General features: G+C 41.4%; 1 long non-coding RNA gene across 11 annotated transcripts in view; it reads left to right on the top strand.

Annotated features, from left to right (window-relative positions):
• LOC103674612 overlaps positions 1–22,316 on the top strand; it is a 204,502-nt gene that overhangs the window by 180,994 nt on the left and 1,192 nt on the right. For 8 of the 11 annotated variants that reach the window (XR_005838636.1, XR_571675.2, XR_571674.2 and 5 more), the window contains 4 exons: positions 2,472–2,676; positions 14,689–14,851; positions 21,582–21,661; positions 21,796–21,922. This is a non-coding gene — a long non-coding RNA (uncharacterized LOC103674612). Of the gene's footprint in view, positions 1–2,471; positions 2,677–14,688; positions 14,852–21,581; positions 21,662–21,795; positions 21,923–22,316 lie in introns of those variants that run through there. The other 3 variants (XR_571670.2, XR_005838635.1, XR_571673.2) reach the window with 3 other exon arrangements.

Raw genomic sequence — 22,316 nt, 5'->3', positions numbered from 1 at the left:
CCCAAACCAGTATTAGTTCTACCAAAACACATGCTAGGTTCACAATGTAATTCAATAACCATACTTCAACATCCTGCCATTTCCCAGTTGCTGGCGAAGGGGACTATTGAGCTAGACCCTAAGGAGTCAGCAGGATTGGGACTGCTGGAGAAAGAGAAGAAGGACATTTAAGGCAGATGGTACAGTTTAAACAACAGCATAAAGTATATTCCAGGAAGATGCGCTGTTGATGGTGGTTGTAGCAAAGGGTGCAGGAGTGGCTGCAAATGGTATTGAAAACATAGCCAGAGGGCCATCCCTGACAGCCAGCGTTGCTGGTTCCAAGCCTGAGCACAACTCAAAAAACAGCGGGCAAAACTTTCAGTGTTATGGAACACAAATTTATGTCTTCATATCTGATTTTTTAAAATATGTCTTTTTAATAAATATGTAATATCACATAGCAGTTAAAAACACAAGCTTTTTACGTAGACAGCCTGGCTTCATAGCACAGCTGTGCCATGATTGTGCCCTCACGAATTTGAGTCCATGAATTTACCTGTATAAGCCTCGGGTTCCTCTTCTGCATAACAGAATGGGATAGTAGTATGCTTTCCTTCTAGAATGACGGTCACTGAATATAATGATGCCCGTAGACTTTAGGCACAATATCTGAGTCAAAGTCAAAGCTCCAGAAATAGTACTTGCTGCTGACATTACTGCTGCACTGTTGTTGAGAAATGAAAATTTAGTAATTTGCTTCTGTGAGACTTGGCCATCTGTATCCCTTGGTTTCCAACATCCTAATACTGCTTCATCTCGGTCCTAACATGTGTAAGACAAAGCTAAAGAGAGAGCCCCACGCATGAAACATGACAGTCAGTGACAGATGTGGCTTGAGCAGAGAGGGGCCCCAACCGTGCTTCTCAGTTCATGGCTCAGCACAAACAGGGCTAAGCTCAAACCGTTCCCATGGGCCTCACTTTGGCTGTGACACCAGACACAAATCCAGGGCAGGGAACAGAAAGCACGTAGCAACAGCCCTTCAGGAAACTACCTGGGAAACCATTCCTCTCGGTCACTGTCAAGGCTTCAGGGCAGCTTGAACTGAAAACTGCTTCCATATTAGAAGGTCACATTTTCTCCATGAGAATGTTACTTTCCTTTTCTTTACTGAATCACTGGCTTCATTACTTTGGGGCTTATGAGCTGAAATTTCTGCCTTCCTTGAATTAAACCCTGTGGTTAGATCGTGGTTCTTTTGTACTTATGCTGATTGGTAGTTTTGAAGAAAGGAAGGGGGAAAGGAGGAAAAGAAAATGATGAGGATAAAACCACCAGTTGGCTTTTTCCTCCTTAAATATTTTCTAGTTTAGTTTTAGATAAAACAGTATTTGATCAATGGGTCTTTAAAACAATATTACTGCACTGTGAGAACTTTGAGGGAGTGTTGTCATGGAAACGGGAAGTAGCGCCATCCAGAATCATTTCTCCTCTTTCCCACAAAAAGTAAAAAACATATGTGCACAGGCCTCAAATGGACAGCAAATATTGATTTTTGTTTCTAGGCGCTCCCTCATACTTTTTTCCTGAGATTTTAACCAGAAAGGCTGCTTCTGTTATTAATCAAATGATCTTTGTAGGATAGACTGAGCTGCTTTATGATACAGTATATCATCCTGAATATAATAGCTGTTTCTCATTACTGATGGATTGAGTGTTCTCCTTAAATGTCACATTTTTTATCTGGTGATACTGATTATTCTACATAATTTTTTTTCAAGATTTTTTTTAAAGAGGGGAAGGGAGAGAGAAAATCTCAAGCAGACTCTGTGCTGAGTGCAGAGCCCGACACAGGGACTCGATCTCACGACCCTGAGATCATAACCTGAGCTGAAATCAAGAGTCGGACGCTCAACCGACTGAGCCACCCAGATGCCCCAGGAATAATGTTTAATCAAAAGAATTACTCAGATCAACTCTTTCTCTCTCTCCTGCCTGTGTCCCTTATTTTCTTCTCTCTTTCTGCCTTTCTTACATCCATTTGTTTATTCAGTTATTCAATCTACATTTATTATCACTTCAAGGAGCTAAAGAGATAAAGAGAGGGGTAGACTTGGAAATAATCATAATTCAGAAAGCCCCTCAATCATAATGGTCAAATTTCTCAGAACACTCCAGGGAGAAAAATTTTAAGAAACTTAAACACTGAAAGGCATAAACCAGGTGATTGGATGAAGTCACACGTAATTCTATTAAAGTTTGCATAGTTTAATTACTTACAATGACCACGATAAAACGTCCATTGCTTTTCCTCCTTCCAGTCTCCAAGCTCATGGCTCCCTCCAACTGGATTCCACTGAGTTTCCAGGGACACAGAGTCGCTTGAATGTTGATGTGGAGGATTTTTAAAAAATGATCTTAATAACTGCTCGATTTGGTTTTGCTTTGTCAGGCAAAGGAATTCATATACTCCCCTGCCCAAATTTTAGGCTCCTGGATGACCTTGAAGTTTTGACAGCTGGGGCATTTTCTTTTTTGTCCCTGAAGCCCAGAATATGTGAGACTTCTGTGCAGAGAGCATCTCGGCGTCGGTCAGGGGCGTCCCCAGGCTGTGCGTTTGTCCCCATGCTGCTCCTTGCCCTGCCGCTTAGAAGGAGATACGGAGTGACTTTAATATGCTTCTTCCGGAGAGATGTGAGTACTCTGACCGGAGTAGATCTCTTTTAAAAAAAGGCAAAAACACCTGCAGAGCAGGATGAAAGAGCGCTGCCATTCAGTAGATCTCCATTTACACCCACATGGGTGTCCGACTCCTCTAGGAACAAGAACGACTCTGTGTTTACAGTCTGTCAAAGACAACTATCATCTTAGTTGCGGGCTCTTCGAGAAACAGCTGTCTTAATTTAGCAAAATACCTTGACAGGCCACTTGGGACAGCAGCTGAGATCGTCACTGAGAGCATTGGTTAGGAGAGAAAGGAAGTAAAAGAGAGAGCTCAACTGCTCTCAATTAGAAAAGGACAGGGATCGGGATCCGGGAGAGGAGAAACAGAAAGAGAGACGGACGGTTGCTGAAGGAGATGGCCAAGCGTCAAGGGGCAGTTTCCAAGAGACTCTTAGTTTTCACGTTCAATCTTAGGCTGTATTCTATGCTATCTGTAAATTTCTTCTATCTGCCTAAAATTGCGGTAAAGACCTGGAATAATTTGTTTGTGGAAATGATGGGAAAAGGTTGGCTCCATCTCCATGAGCGCCAAAATACGGATAAGCAGGAATAACAGCAAGCGAGGGGCAGAGAATGATTCAGCGGAGTCTGGAAGTCGTGGCTGGAGGTGACTACGAGAACGGAACACTTCTGGGAATTCACAGTGCACAGGGAATGGAGGCAAATGCTGGGCATGGAGGGAAAAAAAAAAAAAAAACAGAACTAGAGCCACATACATTGGGATTTCCCAACACAGGAACTCACTGTTGGGGAGTAATCATGAATGGAGGTTTGCAAAAAAACCTTTTGGAATTCCCAACGACAGAATGGTTGAGCTGAGTAAAAGGGAATTCACCCTTCATACTGGCAAACGAGCATTTGCCCAATATATTCCATTAATGATGGCTAAAGGAGATTGTTCTTGCTAGATGAACTTCCCTTCGAATTCCTTACCATTCCTGCTACGGGGCAGGTGCAGTTTATTTAAGGAGGCTATTGTTGGAAGAGCCGCGGGCCTGTCCAAGACCTTCCCTGTGTGGTTCTCTCTGAGCTCTCTCCTGCCTTTAAGGGCTTCAGCATTGGAGCATGTGGGGTATCAGCCAGGCAGGTAAGTAGGAGAATTATGCTTTCAGGTAGGACCTAAGTCAGTCCAGTATGGCCAAAGAGTGGCCCAGGAGGCAAACCCTTAATTAGTACTAGGTTACAGCCAGTAAAAAACAAGTCCAAGGGTCAAAGAGTATGAACTGAGCCAAATCAGGAGGAAAACTTGACTGGAAATCTGGAGGGACTGCACAACGTGGGAGAGATTCCAGACGTGGAACAGAGGTGATTGTCTCCGTTAAAGCGCCGGATCCCTAACTTGCCTGTACTTGCTCTCGGGGCCATGTGGTTTGGGTTTCTGGCTGAGTTGATGCAACTTAAATGTATAGGTTCAGGACAAAGTGTCTTGAGGAAAGAGCCCAGAGAACCCGATGGTGTGGCTGAATCCTCAGGGGAGGGACAGAAACCAATATGACTCAAGCCTTCTTGCTAATTCACCAAATCCATGACCTAGGCTTTGTGGTGCAGTTGAAAGCATATCCACTACAAAAGAAAGAGACATGGTTGATTCCCAACTCATCTGACAAGTTACTAGTTTTTTATTTCAAGAGACCCGTTTTATAGTTCTGAGCCTGTAAACATTAAGATAAAAAATACCTGCCTTTCTAGACTATTTATGAGGATCAAAGAAAGTGTACTGTGGAAGGGGATTGTGCAATATTTAGTAAATACTAGTTTGAATCTTCTCCTGCCTCCCTGCTTTCTTCCCTCTCTCTCTCTGCCTTTCTTCCCCACTTCCCCGTTTCTCTTCCACAGTAGGGACCCTAGGGACACCACTCCCCGAGCATCAGACCCACCAAGACTGCCTATTCAGTCTTCGTTTCCAGTGCTCACGTAGACCTTGCCACAGTGACCTTCAAGTGCGTCCGTCTGCTGGCTTCCTCCCACACCAGCTCGGTGAGGGTGATGCTCCATGCCCACAGGGACGTAAGCAGAGGGTGATTGTAACCCTGAGTCAGGGTCCCTCAGGAAAGATGAGCAGAAACCTCAGCAAACTCAAAGCATGTGTTTTATATGTCAGGAGAGAGCACAAGGGAAAACCACCTATCCACTCTTTCCACTGCAGACCGGGGAGGCCTTGCTGAGAGCACCCCACAGTCGCTTCTCAGGCTTCCCTAAAGGTAACTCATTCTCCTTTGCCTTGTGGCAAATTCATGTTAATAGTCCAAACGATGTGGATTTGGTAACATCCTCTAGAAAGAAATTAAAAGTGACAGGGGGCTAAGAGTACACCTAATATACAGGTTGAGTAAGATGGAGAAGACTTTCTATGGTTTCCTCCTTCTCCCAGGATAAGTTCCCAGATTCCTCACTATGCCCAAATGCCTTTCAGCCTCGTCCCACACTGTTCTCTCATTTTCCTACCTTCAGCTCTCTGTTCCAGCCTTTCCAGGCTTTCATTTAATTCCTCTAATGTACCATGTCCCATTGTACCACAGGGCCTTTGTACATGCTGTTCCTCTGCCTGGAGTGCTCTTCCTCTGAAGTGCGCTTTCCTTGGTCTTTACAATCTCAGATGAAGCATCATTTCCTCCATGAAGCCTTCCCTGACCGATCCAGGCCAAGTCAAATTCCTTAATTTGCTGTAATAAAATCATATTTCTTTCTACCCTAGAATTAATCTCAATTTATAACTATACATTCATTTGTGCTATTTGATCAAAATATTTCACCCACTGGATTGTAAACTTTTTGAGTGTGAGACTCAAGGAATTCTTAGCACAGCCTTCAGGATTTTAACCAAACAGCAGTTGTTGCCAATCATAATCAAGTCTGGTGTGGAAAGAGACTTTGTGTATTCTCTGCCCATAAATATATGGCTAAGTAATCCCCCCCCAAATCACCATGGTGTTTCTCCACGATTTGGTACACAAGATACACCTGGCACACGTCAGGCCTGTGAACTTGGTGGTTAGGTTGATACAAGATAAGCCATGAAGCAGATTTTCTAGCCACTAGTTCTTAATCTCTAGAAGGGCTCCGGATTCCTTTAAGAACCGAGTTAAAGCTGTGGATATTGCTAGAGGTTGAATTGTGTCTTCTCCAAAAAGATATATTGGAGTCGTAACCCCCAGTGCCTGTGAATGTGATTGTATTTGGAAATAGGTTCTTTGCAGATGATCGAGTTTAAGATGAGGCCATTATTCCGGACCCTAATATAACTAATGTCTATATATAAAGGGGAAATCTGGACCGAGAGACACATACAGAGGGAAACAATGTGAAGACACAGCAAGAGCACCAACTATAAGTCAAGGAACACGAGAGGACACCAGAATCTGGAAGAGAGCCTTGGAACAGGTTCTCCCTCATAGGCCTTAGTAGGAACTAATCCTGCCCACACCTTGATTTTGGACTTCTAGCCCCCAGAACTATGAGGCAATACATTTCTGTTGTTTAAGTCACCGAGTTGGTGGTACTCAGGAAACTGACGCAGATCCCCCGTATTACACAACTTTGCATGTAGTTTCAGGGTGTTCACAGACCCAGTAAAGCCCAGGTTAGTCATTCCTGCACACATGCTGTAACATTCCTGCACCTGAACCCTTCGGGATAGGAACAAAGAAGGAAGACAGAGTGGAACATCAGCATCAGGGACTGTTTGCTACAGGTTTGGCCTTAGCTGGACACTTGGCATCTGCTTCTCCACTGAATCCTCATAACCCCTTGGAGAAGTAGATGTTAGCATCCTCATTTCAGACAGGAGGAAATTGAGACCCCGAGGGACTGAACATCATGCATAAATTCACACATCTAGAGAGTGGCTGTGCTGGGAATATGGCCCGAATTTGTTTTATCCTGAAACCAATGCTTTTTCCATTCTCACCCTGCCTCTGAGCATGAGTGATATGTGAGATCCGAAGCACATGATGTGTGGTTTCCGGGGTTATGAGGTTACAGAGAGACCAGGGTTATACATGTGTCAGTGGCTTCGAGGGAAACAGGAGAACAGCTTTAAAAAAAAAAAAGTTAAAGAAAGGCCATCCCTTTTGACTGCTTTTCTTTCATTGTTTGCCATTACAACTTCTTTTGAACTAAGGATTTTGGTATCGTAGGATTTTTGCTCTTGCTCGGCAAAGATAGAGATAACAAAGGATTAATTAAGTCATACTGATGACAATTATCAATAGGAATTTTAGGATTTTTAGAGATGGGACAGTAGTATGGGTGAGACAGCAAATCAAGTCAATCTCTCATACATCAAAGAACTTACTGATCACCCGCTCAATATCTAGCTCCATGTTCTGTGGACAAAGTCTGGCCACATCAAGCCTTAAATCTAGAGGGGGACACCAAGTGACATCAGTCAATACAATAAAGTAAAATGTTGTGTTACAAGCAAAAAAGAGTGTACTACATAGCAAATAGTGGGGGTAAATACACACTTCTAGTCGGGTAGAAAACTGGATCTAAGTTTACTCCAAATTCTGAGTAGTGATTACCCTGACCCCAGGAGATGAAAGTGAAAGGTGGTTCCAGGCAGAAGAAACATGTGCAAATGTCCTGAGGCAACAGAGAATGTAATACATTTGAAGACCTGAACACAATTCATCACATCCTGAGTGTGGAATGGGAAGAGCAAAAACGTAGTATGGGAGGAATGTTTAGGAGGAATGTCTAGGAGATAGATCCTGAAGGTCCCTGATGGTAGCTGTGTGATGGAGCTGTCTCTGGTTTTCTCCAGAAACGGGGAGCTATGGGAAGCCATGACAGATTGGCAACAGAGGAGAGAGTACTAGAGAGAGGGCTGCTGACTGTGGAAATCCAGCAAGTCAGTTAATCCAAGTCTCAGTTGCTTCATCACAAAAGATAATAAGGCCCATTGTGGAGACTAAATGATTACTTCCATGCAATACTCAGAGTAGTGCCCCACGCAGCATCAGCTCTTACTGCAGTAATACAGGCCAGACCTGGTGTAGGCCTGTGTTACTGGTGCCCGACCCGCAACCCCCCTGGATCATACACAAGTTTCCAACAGGTGTGTCCTATTGATCAGAGAGCGAGGCTTTTCCTTCTACCATGCTCACAGACAAGGTCTGGGTCTGTCAAAGGTAAGCTGTCCACAGGCAATGCATCAGGGAGGAACAGCAGGCAGAGGCCAGGAGATGAGGCCTTCAATGGTGAGCCGAGGGCCAGTGGTCCAGGGAGGCCCACACTCTGTGTCGGCTTGGAGCTCACCAAGGCTTATCTCATCTGAGATTGTGGGATGGCGGAAACTCACCGTGTGAATGCATCTGAATCTTTATGGCATAATTCTTTATTTTGCCGCTTCTTAAAAAGCTTAAAAGGTTTTTGGTTTTGCTTCATTGAGGCCTGAGGGAGGTAATGCTTAAAATCATCACCCTGCCTCACCTGCCATAGAAAAATTCCAGAAAATTCAGTTTGGTTGAGGGCTTCCCTCTTGTCTCCTTCAGGTGCAATTTTAGAGACTCAGTCAAAATATGTGTGGGTAAGAGTGAAAGCTTTTCCAGACGTGCAGTGTCGTGGGCCCTGAGAGTTAAGGTCACATGTATACTGTTCTCGTCTCTAGAACCAGGCTTCTGAGGATGGGAATAGAATGCAGAGCTGTATGGGAACCAGAGAAAGCAAATTCTCCTTGTTGTGAAGATTTTTCATTAAAGACAGAATTTCATGTGTGCTGAGTACCCGCTGTGCTCATGGTACCATTAGAGTTGTTTGCCCATACATTACCTTTTACTTTGTTAAACTGGTCAAGTATTAATTAGGATTCTCATTTCCACAGCTATGGAAAATGTGGCCCAGAGAGGTCTATAGATTGAACCAGAATTTCACATGGGTGGTTTGACTTAAAAGCATATCGGTTCCCTGTCCCTCACTGTTGTTCAACTTCATTGCTTTAGGCCAGAAGCTGGTGAGAGCCTGACCTCTATGAATCCCAGCTGTATCACTTCCTGGCTCTGTGGCCTTGAACTAGCCCCATGCTCTTGCTGTGCTTCCAATTCCTTAACTGTAAAACAGATAATAAAAACATCCATCTAATAGGACTGTTATGAGTTAAATGAATTAGTACTTGTAAAATACTCAGGACAGTGCCTAGTGATTAGTAAGAGCTATAAACAAGTTAGCCACTACTATTATTATAACTAGAAAGAGTAGCAAAGTCTCAACTTCATCAAGGCAAAATAAGGTATTGTCCAAGGTCTCTGGGATAAAAGCAAATACATCAATATAAATAAATAAATACATTTTTGAAAAAAGACAAAGAACATTCAATACCCAACCACAAAATCTCATTCCAAGAAATCATCTTCCCTTAAAAGAAAAAAAAAAAAAAAAAAAAAAAAAGAACCCTCCAAGGCAGATACATGAGAACTGTTGGTTTTTAAAAATTGTTTTCCAGTAAAAGCTAATTCTATTATTTATGTCTCTCACACCCCTCCCGTTTCCCCACAACTTCATTAAGGACAGGGATGAACTGAATAATACCATCTCTGTCCCATGATTATCTACCATTATTATTGGCATCCTGAAGCAGAGCACATCCAGAGAATTTTAAAGGAGCTTTACAGTCATTAAAATCTTCAACCTCAAAGTTTATTCAGCTTATCCTCAGCTACAACTGGGATAATGGAAAGATGGGGATTCAGCGACATTCCTTGATGGGGCGAAGCACTAAATCCTAAATTGTAGCTGTGGTTATGGGCCCAGAACCTTCTACAGGCTCTTTCTTCTCAGAGTTTGCTGTTTTATGAATTTAGTTCAATTAGCAAATCTATATTGATCTTTTACTTGTGCAAAGAACTACAGAGAATTTAAGAAATGTTTAAAACAGGGACTGCACTTGAGGAAAATGATGTCTAGCAGGGAATCCATGAACTGGGCTCACGTTAAAAGTAATAAGTAACTGGGGGTGGCTCAGTTGGTCGAGCATCCAACTCTTGGTTTGGGCTCAGGTCGTGATCTTGGGGTCGTGAGGTTGAACCCCATGTGGGGCTCCACGCTCAGAGTGGGTGTCTGCTTGAGAGTCTCTCCCTCTCCCTTTGCCCCTCACCCTGCTCGCACCTGTTCTCTCTCTCTCTCAAATAAATAAATGAATATTTTAAAAAGTAGTAAGTAACTGTCAGAGTCTGGCTGGGAGATTAGGCTGAAAATATTTGGTATTATTACCGAAATGTCCCTCAGACATTGGCTGAAATATGATTGAAAGCATTCCATCATAATTTTATTTTTTTAATTGAGATATAATTGACATGTAACATTGCATTCATTTCAGATGTACAACTTAATGATTGCAAAGTGGTCACCACAATAAGTCTAGTTAACATCCATTGCCATACATAGTTAGATTTTTTTTCTTGTGAGAACTTCTGAAATTTACTGTTAGCAACTTTCAAATATACAATGCAGTATTATTAACTACAGTCACCATGCTGCACATTATATCCCATGACTTATCTATTTTATAATTGGTAGTCTGTATATTTTGACCCCTTTGCATGTTTCACCCCTCCAGCCTGCACCTCTGAAAACCATAAATCTGTTCTCTGTATATATGAGTTAGGATTTTTTGGGTAGGGGATTCCACATATAGGTGAGAGTATGTGGTATTTGTCTTTCATTAGCTGACTTATTTTACTTAGCTCAAGGTTCACCGATGATGTCACAAATGGCAAGATTTTCTTCTTTTTTATGGCTGAATAATATTCCATTATATACATACACCACATCTTCTTTATCCACTCATCCATAGACGGACACTTAAGTTGCTTCTGTATCTTAGCTATTGTAACCAGTGCTGTGATGAACATGAGGGTGCATGTATCTTTTCAAATTGGTGTTTTCTTTCCTTTAGATAAATACCCAAATGTAGAATTGCTGGTAATATAGTAGTTCTGTATTTAATTTTTTGAGGAACCTCCATACTGTTTTCTTTCTTCTTTTTTTAAGATTTATTTATTTGTGAGAGAGAGAAAGAGAAAGAGAGAGAGAATGCATGTGCAGAAGGAGGGACAGCAGGTGCAGGAGAGAGAAACCAAAGCAGACTCCACTAAGTGCAGAGCCCAATGCAGGGCTCAGTCCCATGACCCTGAGATCAGATCTAAGCGGAAACCAAGGGTCAGATGCTCAACTGACTGTGCCACCCAGGTGCCCCCCTCCATACTGTTTTCTTTTTTTTTTTTTAAGATTTTATTTATTCATTCATTCGACAGAGATAGAGACAGCCAGCGAGAGAGGGAACACAAGCAGGGGGAGTGGGAGAGGAAGAAGCAGGCTCATAGCGGAAGAGCCTGATGTGGGGCTCGATCCCATAACGCTAGGATCACGCCCTGAGCCGAAGGCAGACGCTTAACGACTGCACCACCCAGGCGCCCCCCATACTGTTTTCTATAGTGACTGTACCAATTTACACTCCCACTAACAGTGCACAAGTGTTTCCTTTTCTCCACATCCTCACCAACACACTGTTTTTTGTCTGTTTAATAATAATCTTTCTAACAGGTATGAAGTGATATCTCGATGTGGTTTTGATTTGCATTTCTCTGGTGATTAATGATGTTGAGAACCTTTTCATGTGCCTGTTGACCATCTGCATATATTCCTTGGAAAAATGTCTATTCAGATCCTTTACCCATTTTTTAGTTAAATTATTTGTTTTTACTATTGAATTGTAGGAGTTCTTTACATATTTCAGATATTAACTTCTTATCATATATGTGGTTTGCAAATATTTTCTCCCATTTGGTAGGTTTCCTTTTTATTTTATTGATAGTTCCCATTGCTGTGCAGAAACTCTGTACTTTGATGTAGCTCCGTTTGTTTTTTGGTTTTTGTTTTTGTGGTTTTTTTGCTTTTGTTGTCTTTGCTTTTGGTGTCATATCCAAAAAATCACTGCCAAGACCAACATAAAGGAACTTACCATCTATATTTTCTTCTAAGACTTTTATGGTTTTAGGTCTCATATTCAGGTCTTTGGTCTGTTTTGAGTTAATTTTTGTGCATGGTATGAGAAAGTGGCCCAATTTCGTTCTTTAGCATGTGGCAGGTCAGTTTTCCCAACATTGTTCATTGAAGAGATGGTCCTTTCTGCATTGTATGTTCTCTGCTCTTTTGTCATGTTAATTAACCAAATATGCCTGGGTTTATTTGTGGGGTATCTATTCTGTTCCATCAATCAATGTGTCTGGTTTTTTTTGTCTGTTTGTTTTTTGTTTTTTAAAGATTTTATTATTTATTTGACAGAGATAGAGACAGCCAGCAAGAGAGGGAACACAAGCAGGGGGAGTGGGAGAGGAAGAAGCAGGCTCCCAGCGGAGGAGCCCGATGTGGGGCTCGATCCCAGAACGCCGGGATCACGCCCTGAGCCGAAGCAGACACTCAATGACTGCGCCACCCAGGTGCCCCACAATGTGTCTGTTTTTATGCCAATACTGTACTGTTTTGATTATTATAGCTTTATAATATAGTTTGAAATGAGGAAGTGTGATGCCTCCATCTTTGGTCTTCTTTCTCAAGATTGCTTTGGCTATTGGGGTCTTCTGTGGTTTTTTTCCTATTTCTATAAAAAGTGCTATTGAGATTTTGATAGGGATTGTATTGAATCTATAGATTTCTTTGTGTAGTATGGACATTTAAACAAAATCAATTCTTCCAGTCCATGAGCATGGAATATCTTTCCATTTATTTGTGTCTTCAATTTCTATCATCAGTGTCTTATAGTATTCAGTGTATGGATCTCTCACCATAATTTTATTTCTTTTAACTGTCAGATAGCTAATTTTTTTGCTCCCCTGAGGAATCATTCCTCTAGGCCAGTAGGTTTCCAACAGCATTGGCATCACCTGGGAGCTTTAGAAATGCAAATTCTCAGCACTGACTCCAGCTCTACCAAATCAGAAACGTGCAAATCAGGAACCAGCAATCTGTTCTAGCCACTCTTTCCGGTGATTTCAATTCATGCTGCAATTTGAGAACCGCTGCTCCAGGACTTTTATTATTCCCCCACCCCAACTTGGCCAAAGGCCTGTGGAGGACACATGGTGCTTTTGCCTGAATACGTGCATTTTGTAGAAAAGAGGATCTAAAGATCCTGTGGCTGGGAAAGGGAAGACTCCAAGATTTTCATAGCCCATCAGGTTGAATTAACAACTTTTGATAACAGATAGAAAACTGATGAACAGATGACTACCCCAACTGTCAAAGGTAAATCAAGGGAGCGTCAATGTTTTCTTTAAAAAAATAAATAACATGGAGCCTACTCCAAGAAATGGCCAAATGATTCATTAAAACTTAACAGTTCGGGATGCCTGGGTGGCTCAGTCAGTTAAGCATCTGCCTTTGGCTCAGGTCATGATCTCGAGGTCCTGGGATTGAGCCCCACATCAGGCACCCTGCTCAGTGGGGAAGTCTGCTTCTCCCCCTCCCTCTTCTCCTCCCCCTTCCCTGCTCGTGCTTGCTCTCTCTCAAATAAATAAATAAATAAATAAATAAATAAATAATAATCTTTTTTAAAAAAACTGGTAAGTTGTACAGCACACAGCCAGAGTGCAAGGGTTTAGCTGGAAATAAGTTTAATGTTGGTGACGTTAAATGCTTATCTCAATAATTTGGGGACAGGAATGGGGGGATGGCAGCATAAGAAATCTTTTAAGACTATTGATTTCATATCACCAAGGTTCTTTCCAGAAATGCACGAAAGTACAGGTCAGCAGCTGCATGTCAGAGTACTTACCTCATCATCAACCCTCCATATCACTGAGGATTATAGACTTCTTAATATTCATAAATCAAAGAAGGTGAAAATGTCATGATATTGTTGTTTAACTTTCATGTCTTTGATTACTACTGAAGTTGGACACTACAAAATGCTTATTAGTCATTTTTCTTTCTTCCTTTGTAAATGGTGCATTTGGGTCCTTTGCTTATTTTTCTAATAAGCTATAAATATTTTTAATTGATTTGTAAAATGTATCATATAGGCAGTACATTACAAAATATTTTTGTCCATCTGTCAGTTACCTTCCATCTTCTTTATATTATATGCATGATATATGTGATATTATGTTGTCTATTACATATATTATGTATATCACATATATGATTTTTGTGTTTTTTTCATACACACAACTTTATATAGTCAGTTCGGTTTCTCCTGTGTGTTTTCTTTCAATGCATTTTGGTTTGCTTAAATTTTTCAATCCAAGACATGTTTTCCTACATTTTGTCTTAGTAGCCTTAAAAAAATTCTGAAGTGGTTTCATGCGATTTTTACCTCCATCTTTTTAATGCTCTACAATTTATTTCAGTGCATGGTATGGACAAAGCTATAAGTAGATTTTGTTTCTAAAAGAAATGCATGATTTTCCCCATAGTTTTTTGGTAAGAAAACCCATCCCTCGCATGGTCTTATGATGCTTCATTACAAAATCTCAAATGTGTGTGTCTATTTCAAGACTATTGTACTCAACAATCTATCTGTGAATTCTAGAGTCTGTCCAACTTTTTATTTAACACTTCATTTTGTAACTGACATCTCATAGGGAAGGTTCACACCTGTGCTTTCTTTCCTTCTCTAGTCCCAGTTGTTTATTTTAACAGATAAACTTTAAGATTATTTTGCCAAATTGCAAAAGGAAACCCTTTTGGGATTGGAATTGAATTAGAATCTCTATATTAAGTGGAAAAACTTTTCTCTGTAGTAGGTAAATTCAAAAAGTGATTTAAAAAGCATTACATACTGCTGTATATTTATGCAGTTTGCATATCTATTTTTTTAGAATATAGATTCCACAGATTTCTACTAAGGGTTATTTCAGGAGTCTTTGATTTTCTGACGCTAGTGTGAATATAATCTTTGCTTTCATTTTATTTCTGATAGTCTAGCATTTTAAAAATTGTTGATTTTTAAAATATTTACCATCAACATTTCTTCTATCAAACTAGCTGTTCCACTGAGCATCTAGAGGCCACTGGAGAGACACAAGCATGTTTACGAGCGCCATGGGCTGAGGAAGGCGAGCCTGCATTCAGAAGCTCTGCAGGCCCTCCAACACTTGTCTCTTCACAATCCTCGTTTTACAAGACAGGGAGGAGACATATGCACAAGGTAATGGGAGCGCCATGTCTTAGTCCATTCAGGCTACAATTAGAAGATACCACAGCCTGGGTGACATATAAACAACAGAAATCCATTTCTCACAGTTCCGGAGTCTGGAAAGTCCAAGAGCAAGGCACTGGCAGATTGAGTGTCTGGTGAGGCCCGCTTCCTGGGTCATGGACGGCTGTCTTCTCCCTGTGCCCTCACAGGGTGGGGGGCAGAAGGGAGCTCTCTCCAGCCTGTTTTGTAAGATCACTAATCCCAGTCACCTAATCATGTCCCAAAGGCAACCTCCTAATGTCATCACCTTGGAAGTCAGGGTATCAACATGAGTTTTGGGAGGAAACAAACATTTGATCTATAGCAGGCCAATTCTCCATTAGAAAAAGAAGGAGGTGTCTGGCTTCGACTGCTGGTAGCTCTTTAAACTTTGTCCTCAGCACAATTCCATGCAAAGAAGAAAAAGGCAATTTGATATCCTATTACACAGCATCAGAGACAGACATGGCCATGCATTTAAGCACATTATTTGTAACTAATCAATATTCCCCAAAGTTCTAATGGTACACACACACACACACACACACACACAACTCTTCCAGCTATTAGGCAGAAGAAAGATTTTCTCTTGCTTTCATTATCTCATTCTCTGAACCTGAGGTACATTTACTCATGACTAACACTTAACTAGAATTTCCTTGATTCCTTCTTTCTGCTCACCTTCCACATCTAATCCATCAACCCATCCCAGTGACTCTGCTTCCAAACGCATACTGACTGTGCTCCCTTCTCCCCAGCCCACTGCAGCCACCCTTGTGCAAGCTGCCACCATCTGTCCATTGGGGCGACCGCATAGTCTCCCCTATTCTTGCTTTCCCTCCCACTCCCCTACGATCCATTTCCACACAGCGGATAGAGGGATCTTTTCAAAATACAGGTCCGATTTTGCAAGTCCTCTGCTGAAACCTTCCATCAGCTTCCCATTGTCCTTGGAATAAAGGCCACACTCCTTGCTCTGCCCCCTCCCCCCGCATCTAGGATCTGGCCCTTGTTTGTCTCTTCAGCCTCATCTAGAGTCACTCTGTTTGAAGCTCTTGCCCTCAAAGCTCTATCCACTTGGGCCTGTACATTTCCTCAAACAAGATGAACTTGTCGCATACAGATGCTGGATCTTTGCATGACCAGCTGCTTCTTGACGTTGAGATGTCTAGTCAAAGGGCACCTCGTCAGAGAGGCCCGCCCTGACCATCTCCACCTGAAGTAGCTATTTATTCACTCTGCTCCATGACCCTCTTTTCATTCTCTGTGTAGTTCTTGTCACTCTCTGGCTTTTTGAATGGTCTGTCTGTTGCCTGCCTGCCCACCACCACCAGAATGAAGCTTCCTGAGGTGGCTGTCTTGTCCTTGACTGTATTTCAGTGTCCAGAAGGAAGCCTTATACGCAGGAGGGTGTCAGTAATGCTTAATGAATGAAAGACTCAGAAATGTTTAATTAATGCTTTATTAATGAAGGATCTCAGAAATGCTTGATTAATAAATGCTTAATTTGGACAGGTGATAGAGCTCAGGAAAGAGCTCTTTCCCAGTAGCAGAGACACCTGCTGCTTTCGGACTGATCAGGCCAGACCGTTGGCAGAAGTGGTAATCATGGGTGGGAACATTCTTCTACCTTGCTCATGCTTGCGCTATTGCTCTTCAAAGCCTAAGAAGTGAAATGGCCGTAACCCTTGCTCAGCTAAACCTTCTGATGGGTAGTTAGTGATAACTCTTGCACACCTTGGCAAACTCCTGATGGATATTTCTTTTTTCCAGTACTATTATGACTTCATATCTTTTTTGTTTGTTTAAATGGACATTTGACCATGAAATTGGGGGAAAGGTAAGAAGGTGCCACCACAACCCAGAAGTCCACAGGCACTGCTGGCAATCAAACAAAGGTGATATTGACATAGTTGCATATTCACCCCATGTTCAGAATTGGCTGTAGAGAATTATGTTTTAATGTATTCATATTTGCCTTTTCTTCATTTAATAAATGTAACTCTTATAAGTAGCATGCTAATAGCACACATCTGGTAGATAAATAATAGTCAAAAATTGTTATCAGTTATCTTCCCAAGACAAAGGTATTTGATGTGAACCCCAATCTTCTCATTTATGAGATGGGAATAATAATAATAATAATAATAATAATAGTATCTAGCTTAAGGTTGTTGTAAAGATCAGCATAAAACTCTGAGTAGAAACCTTGACAAAAAGTAAGTGCTGGTTGGTGTTCTCTAAGACTGAGGTTAATATTATTTTTATTTTCTCTATCTTCAATGCATTGTATGCAAAATGGCAAGAACCATGGGAACCATATTAAATAGGAGAAAGTCACTGTTATTTTACAAACAAAGGTTATCTTAATCCTAATGGTACCTGAGTGTGACTAGGGGTAGGCACACAATTCTGCCTGTGGGTATGAAACAATGGAGAACAGACACACATCTCAGAGAGCAGGTCAGTTAATGAGCCAAGGTGAGCCCACAGAGGGCAGGACCTTTATGGGTCACCATAACCCAGATTCAATCCTTGGCAGACTTTCAGGGTCACAAAAGTTTGATTTTATTGGCCCATGGAAGACTGATCAGATCTCAGGGGAAAGACACCAAAGGTAGGAAGTATCTAACATTTTGGTTGCCTGTTACTTGCAAAGCTATCTGCTACACACTTTACAAATGGGATTTCATTTAATCCTAACAAACACTTTAAAGAAGTAAGTAGAGAAAACTTGGGTTCATGGACAGTTCTAACAACTTGTCCAAGGTAATGAGTGACCTAATCAGCATTCGAACTCAAGCCTGTGTAATTTCAAACCCTTGTCCTTTCTATGACACCATGCACACTTTCTCAGAAGCTGACATACGCTAAGCACCTTAACTTTGCTGAGAGACTGGTGTATAATGCAGAACAACAGTGCATGTGCAATGGTGTTTTTAGCCTTTCTGGTGAGTAGAATACTTAAATCTGCCCCTGAGGACATTCACCCGTGATGACCAATTTCTTAAGATGTAAATTTCCAATCAGGAAGGAATCCATCAAATCTGTAAGATTATTCCAGGCCATCAAGTTTTTTAAATGCTGCCTGACCCATAGACCTGGCCAAATCTTTCTCTTGGTTGTGGATGTTCTTCATGCAGGTTGGCCATGACCCGGACCTGCCAAGGTCCAGGGAAGGTGGCATTAGTCCCTGATGCCAATACTTCCTTCCTGTGTCCTTGTCCTTTCCTCTGGTGCCAGTGCGTCTGCCCTTTGTGACCTTTAGCTCAACTGGAAGTGAGGAGATCTCCCTGAGCTGGGATTTGCAGTAGAGGAGACAGACCTAATAATTTAGTCTGCTCTGGGCTGCAGCTTCTTTGGCTTCTACTTCCTCCAGTTAGTCCGGCCTAGTTCACTGGAGTTCTACAGAAGTACTTGGAGGTCAAAACCCCAGCTCAGTAATGGTGATGATTTGCTTGGCTCTGTCTTCTGAATTCGCTCCTCCTTGACAGGAAGAGGGAAGTACAATCTGAGTGTTCCTGGATCTTGGCCAAAGTAACAACACAGGACTTTAATCTCATATTTGTCCCTAACATTCTCCACATATCTGCTAGATCCTGTTATTTTCTTTCCTGGACATGGTTAGATGAACACTGCCAAATCCTTAGTCTTAGATTTCTTAACTAATCTCCATGTAAACCAACTTCTTTCTGCTAAAACACTTAGTCTTTAGACAAAATGATAACATTCCAGTGTATCAACCCCATTCTGACAGCACCTTGTTGGGACTGCATTCCAGTGGCAATCTTGTTTTAATTGAACTTTATGATTTCTCCAGTTTTTCAGCCCTGAACATTCTCTTTCCACGGCTTGGATCTCTAAAGAGCTCATTTATCCATTCACTATGAGTTGGTCCTATTCTTTCAATCACAGAGCTTAACCTTATTTCCAAATTAGGAGGCAACTAAGTTAGTCCATTTAGGTCTTACTTACACTCTTCCAGAGACATATGGGACTCATCTACATGGAAAATTCATTAGCAAACTTATTTTTTAGGAGACTCGTTATACTGAATGATTATATATAGCAAGAATCTGGGAAAAACTTTATCTCCATTCCAGAAGCATCTACTGCAAATACCATAATAAACTCTATTATTCTTGTGTTATCTAAACCATATGAATTATCTGAATTGTTTCCCCCTTTGCCTAACCCTTGATGCAGGAAATACAAAGTTCTCGTGCCTGAACTGAGAAGATAAAGGGTTTAAGGAAGAGTAAGATAGACTAGTGAGCTGTCAAAATCACGTGGTACCCCATTGTTACCCAAGAACTATCTGTATAATAATATATTTCCAGAAAAGTAAAACTGGAAACTGTCCCACAAGATTCAATTACTACGCATTTGAACACCCCAGAATACTGAACTTTAGTTGTTCTTAGTAGACAAAATAAAAATCACTTTATATTTATTGAATTAAAAAGCAGTATTCCCCAAACCAGTAGGTTTTCTCCTTCAGGCTATTTTCCTTCTTCATTAGATGGCAACATCTACGATGGATGCTTAGATCCACAGGCATGGGAACCATTCTGAATCTCTGATCGAAAGGGTGAATGGTTCATAGTTTAAGGAAGAACGGTCACTTTGGAAATGCTCTATTTTAGGGTAACTTAGGAGATGTCTGAGCTGGAAATCACTCAGGTGCTGCTCCAGTAATGGCCCGAGCTCTTCCCATGTTTATTCAGTACACATCAATATGTTTGGATTGAGCATTTAACATGATAAACCAAATGACATCACTCCTCTTTTCCCTCCTCTTCCTCTCCTCTCTCTCCCTTTCCTTCCCCTTGCTCCACCTCAACCTAGATGTATTCTTCAGTTCTCTTTGCTGTTTGGGACATACCTAGTGTGAGCTAGAATGTATAGGATTTCTATACTCATGATACTTGACGATATTGCATAGGACACATAGGCATCTAAGCAACGTCCTTCATGCCAAGCTCTCAGGAGTATTGGGATCCATCTGAAGTTTTTGCGGTGCTATTGGTTGCTTTTCATGTAGTGTGAGTTGTGGCGATAAGAGCTTGTGTGTAGTTGCTGATTTGAGAGGAAATTATGGAACCCTGTAGTAAGGGAAGTTTAACCAAAAAGAAACTTCATAAAAGCATACAGCTTTATTGGGCTTGAGACATTACTTTTAGTTATTTCATGTTGCTAATATACACCATCGGTCACTGAAGTTTCCCAAGATTGTGCAAGATGGACCACTCTATTGTGTTCACTTTATTACTATCCCCAAGCCCTCAAAGAGGCTGGAGCTAGTAAGAAAGGGGCATTTAACACTTTAGAATCACAAGGTTCTACCCAAACAGCCTTGCTAAAAGGAGACAAAATTGCAACCGTTGATCACACATACCCATTAACCAGTGTGATCGCAGAATGTTCCAGAAATAATGTTTATCTTAGTCTTTTTCTCATCAAGAGTTTTCCATTTTATTTTTACACAACTTGGTTTCTCCTGAAATTCTGCATATTACAATAGAATCTGATGAGAAGCTTGGCTTTGCTTATTCCGTAGGATAGGACAAATATGTCAGGACTCCACAGCAAAGGTACCGTTTCTACCTCAAGGAGTGGAACAAAACCAAGAGACCCTACATGTCTATGATACATATAACTACCCACAAGTCTAGCCCAAAACTATACTGTTAATCAAATAGGTTTGTGTATTTAGTTAACTGGAAACTTTTCAATAGTTTTCAATAGGTCGGTGCATCCTTTTGGTTGGGAAACTAATACCACTGTTTTCCCAGCCTTTCTCCAGGTTGAGGAAACGAATCAACCAAACTGAGAGGTTACGAAATAAAGTACTTCAGGTTCAAAAAACCATCTCACAAGATCACCCTTTGATTTATTATTTGTTTTTTGATAATTTTCTTTATTGAAACTATAGAGCTCAATTGAAAATTACAACGACGGCAGTCATGGTTTAGTAAGAAGAATGCCTGTTTTGCAGTAAAAATCCCCTAAGGAAGGATAAGAACACTTAGCTATGCAATTTGAACAAACATATAAATATAGAGTATGCCATTGGGAAGAAGAGAGCTGCAGCACCCTGGTTCACACATCCGTGTTCAGATTCCCTAAGTACTGTGTACGTTGTACCCACTGCAAATTATTCCTAAGTTATAGAATAATTATAGCCCACACTTTGGTTGCTGAGGCTGTATTACGTTTTCCACCATTAAGCATGAAATAGATAGTGTAAATATGCATGAAGTTTTGCTCTAATGGAAACAATGTGAATTTGTAAATAGGGATATCATAAAAGTAAGCATTGCTTTCCCTGAAAAAAAAATATACAAGAAAATATAGGCCCAATATTTTTTCTTCACATGTAGCTGAGCTAATAATTTGCTTTAAAACAAATAAAAATGTATTTCAGTTGTTATTATCCTAGCATAGTTCTGAATAGAAAAGATTATTGACGCTAGAATATTCATATGTAAAGTTAAGTGTGTCTTTTAAAGAGGCATTTACCTACAAGGCCTTTTATTCGCAAGACTTTGAGGAAGTTCTTTGCCTCTGCCAGCTGAAGTAATTTTAACTCAATGAGAACAGCAAGGACACCATTCCTACATTTAAGGTGATTTCCACAGACGGAGGAAGACCAGATCTACATACCGAGGAAAATTGAAAAACACTCTCTGTGTTACAGGTGAACACACAGGCAAAGTGATTTAAAGTCATAGAGGGAACATTGACAGGGTGAAACTTGTAAAGGAAATCCAGCAAGAGGTGAGTAATGAGCTTTCCAACCGTGTGGAATTTCGCCTGGTGGGAAATTCAGAGTACTTTTCGAGAAATGTCCTCAGAGACCTAAATTCTTTGGCCTTCTTAAAACACTTAAATAATTTTAAAATGCGTTCCAGTTTTAGGAAATGCAGCATCATCTCAAATAGCAAAACTTCCTGCAAGAAAGTCATCCTGGGGGCGCCTGGGTGGCACAGCGGTTAGGCATCTGCCTTCGGCTCAGGGCGTGATCCCGGCGTTATGGGATCGAGCCCCACATCAGGCTCCTCTGCTATGAGCCTGCTTCTTCCTCTCCCACTCCCCCTGCTTGTGTTCCCTCTCTCGCTGGCTGTCTCTCTCTCTGTCGAATAAATAAATAAAATCTTTAAAAAAAAAAAAAAAAGTCATCCTGATAAGAGAGCAATGGGGCGGGGGGGTGCAGAAAGGCCAGGCCCTTTTGACTCCGCTTGGGCCCATGGGAGCGGGAGGGATGGTTCTGACTGGGCCTGGGCCCTCAGAGTTGAAGGCGGAGAGTAGAGAACACCCCCGCCCTTGCGCGGGTCCTGGCTGTTTGTCTTAGGAGAGGTAGACGTGGCTCCACTGTGGCCTAAAGGTCAGAGACACAGGAGTCAGGCTGTGCCCAACATGGTAGCCATCCTAG

The sequence above is a fragment of the Ursus maritimus genome, unplaced genomic scaffold, assembly GCF_017311325.1.
Source record: "Ursus maritimus isolate PB19 unplaced genomic scaffold, ASM1731132v1 scaffold_3, whole genome shotgun sequence".
Taxonomy (NCBI): Eukaryota; Metazoa; Chordata; class Mammalia; order Carnivora; family Ursidae; genus Ursus; species Ursus maritimus.
This window is presented reverse-complemented; position numbering and strand designations above follow the sequence as displayed.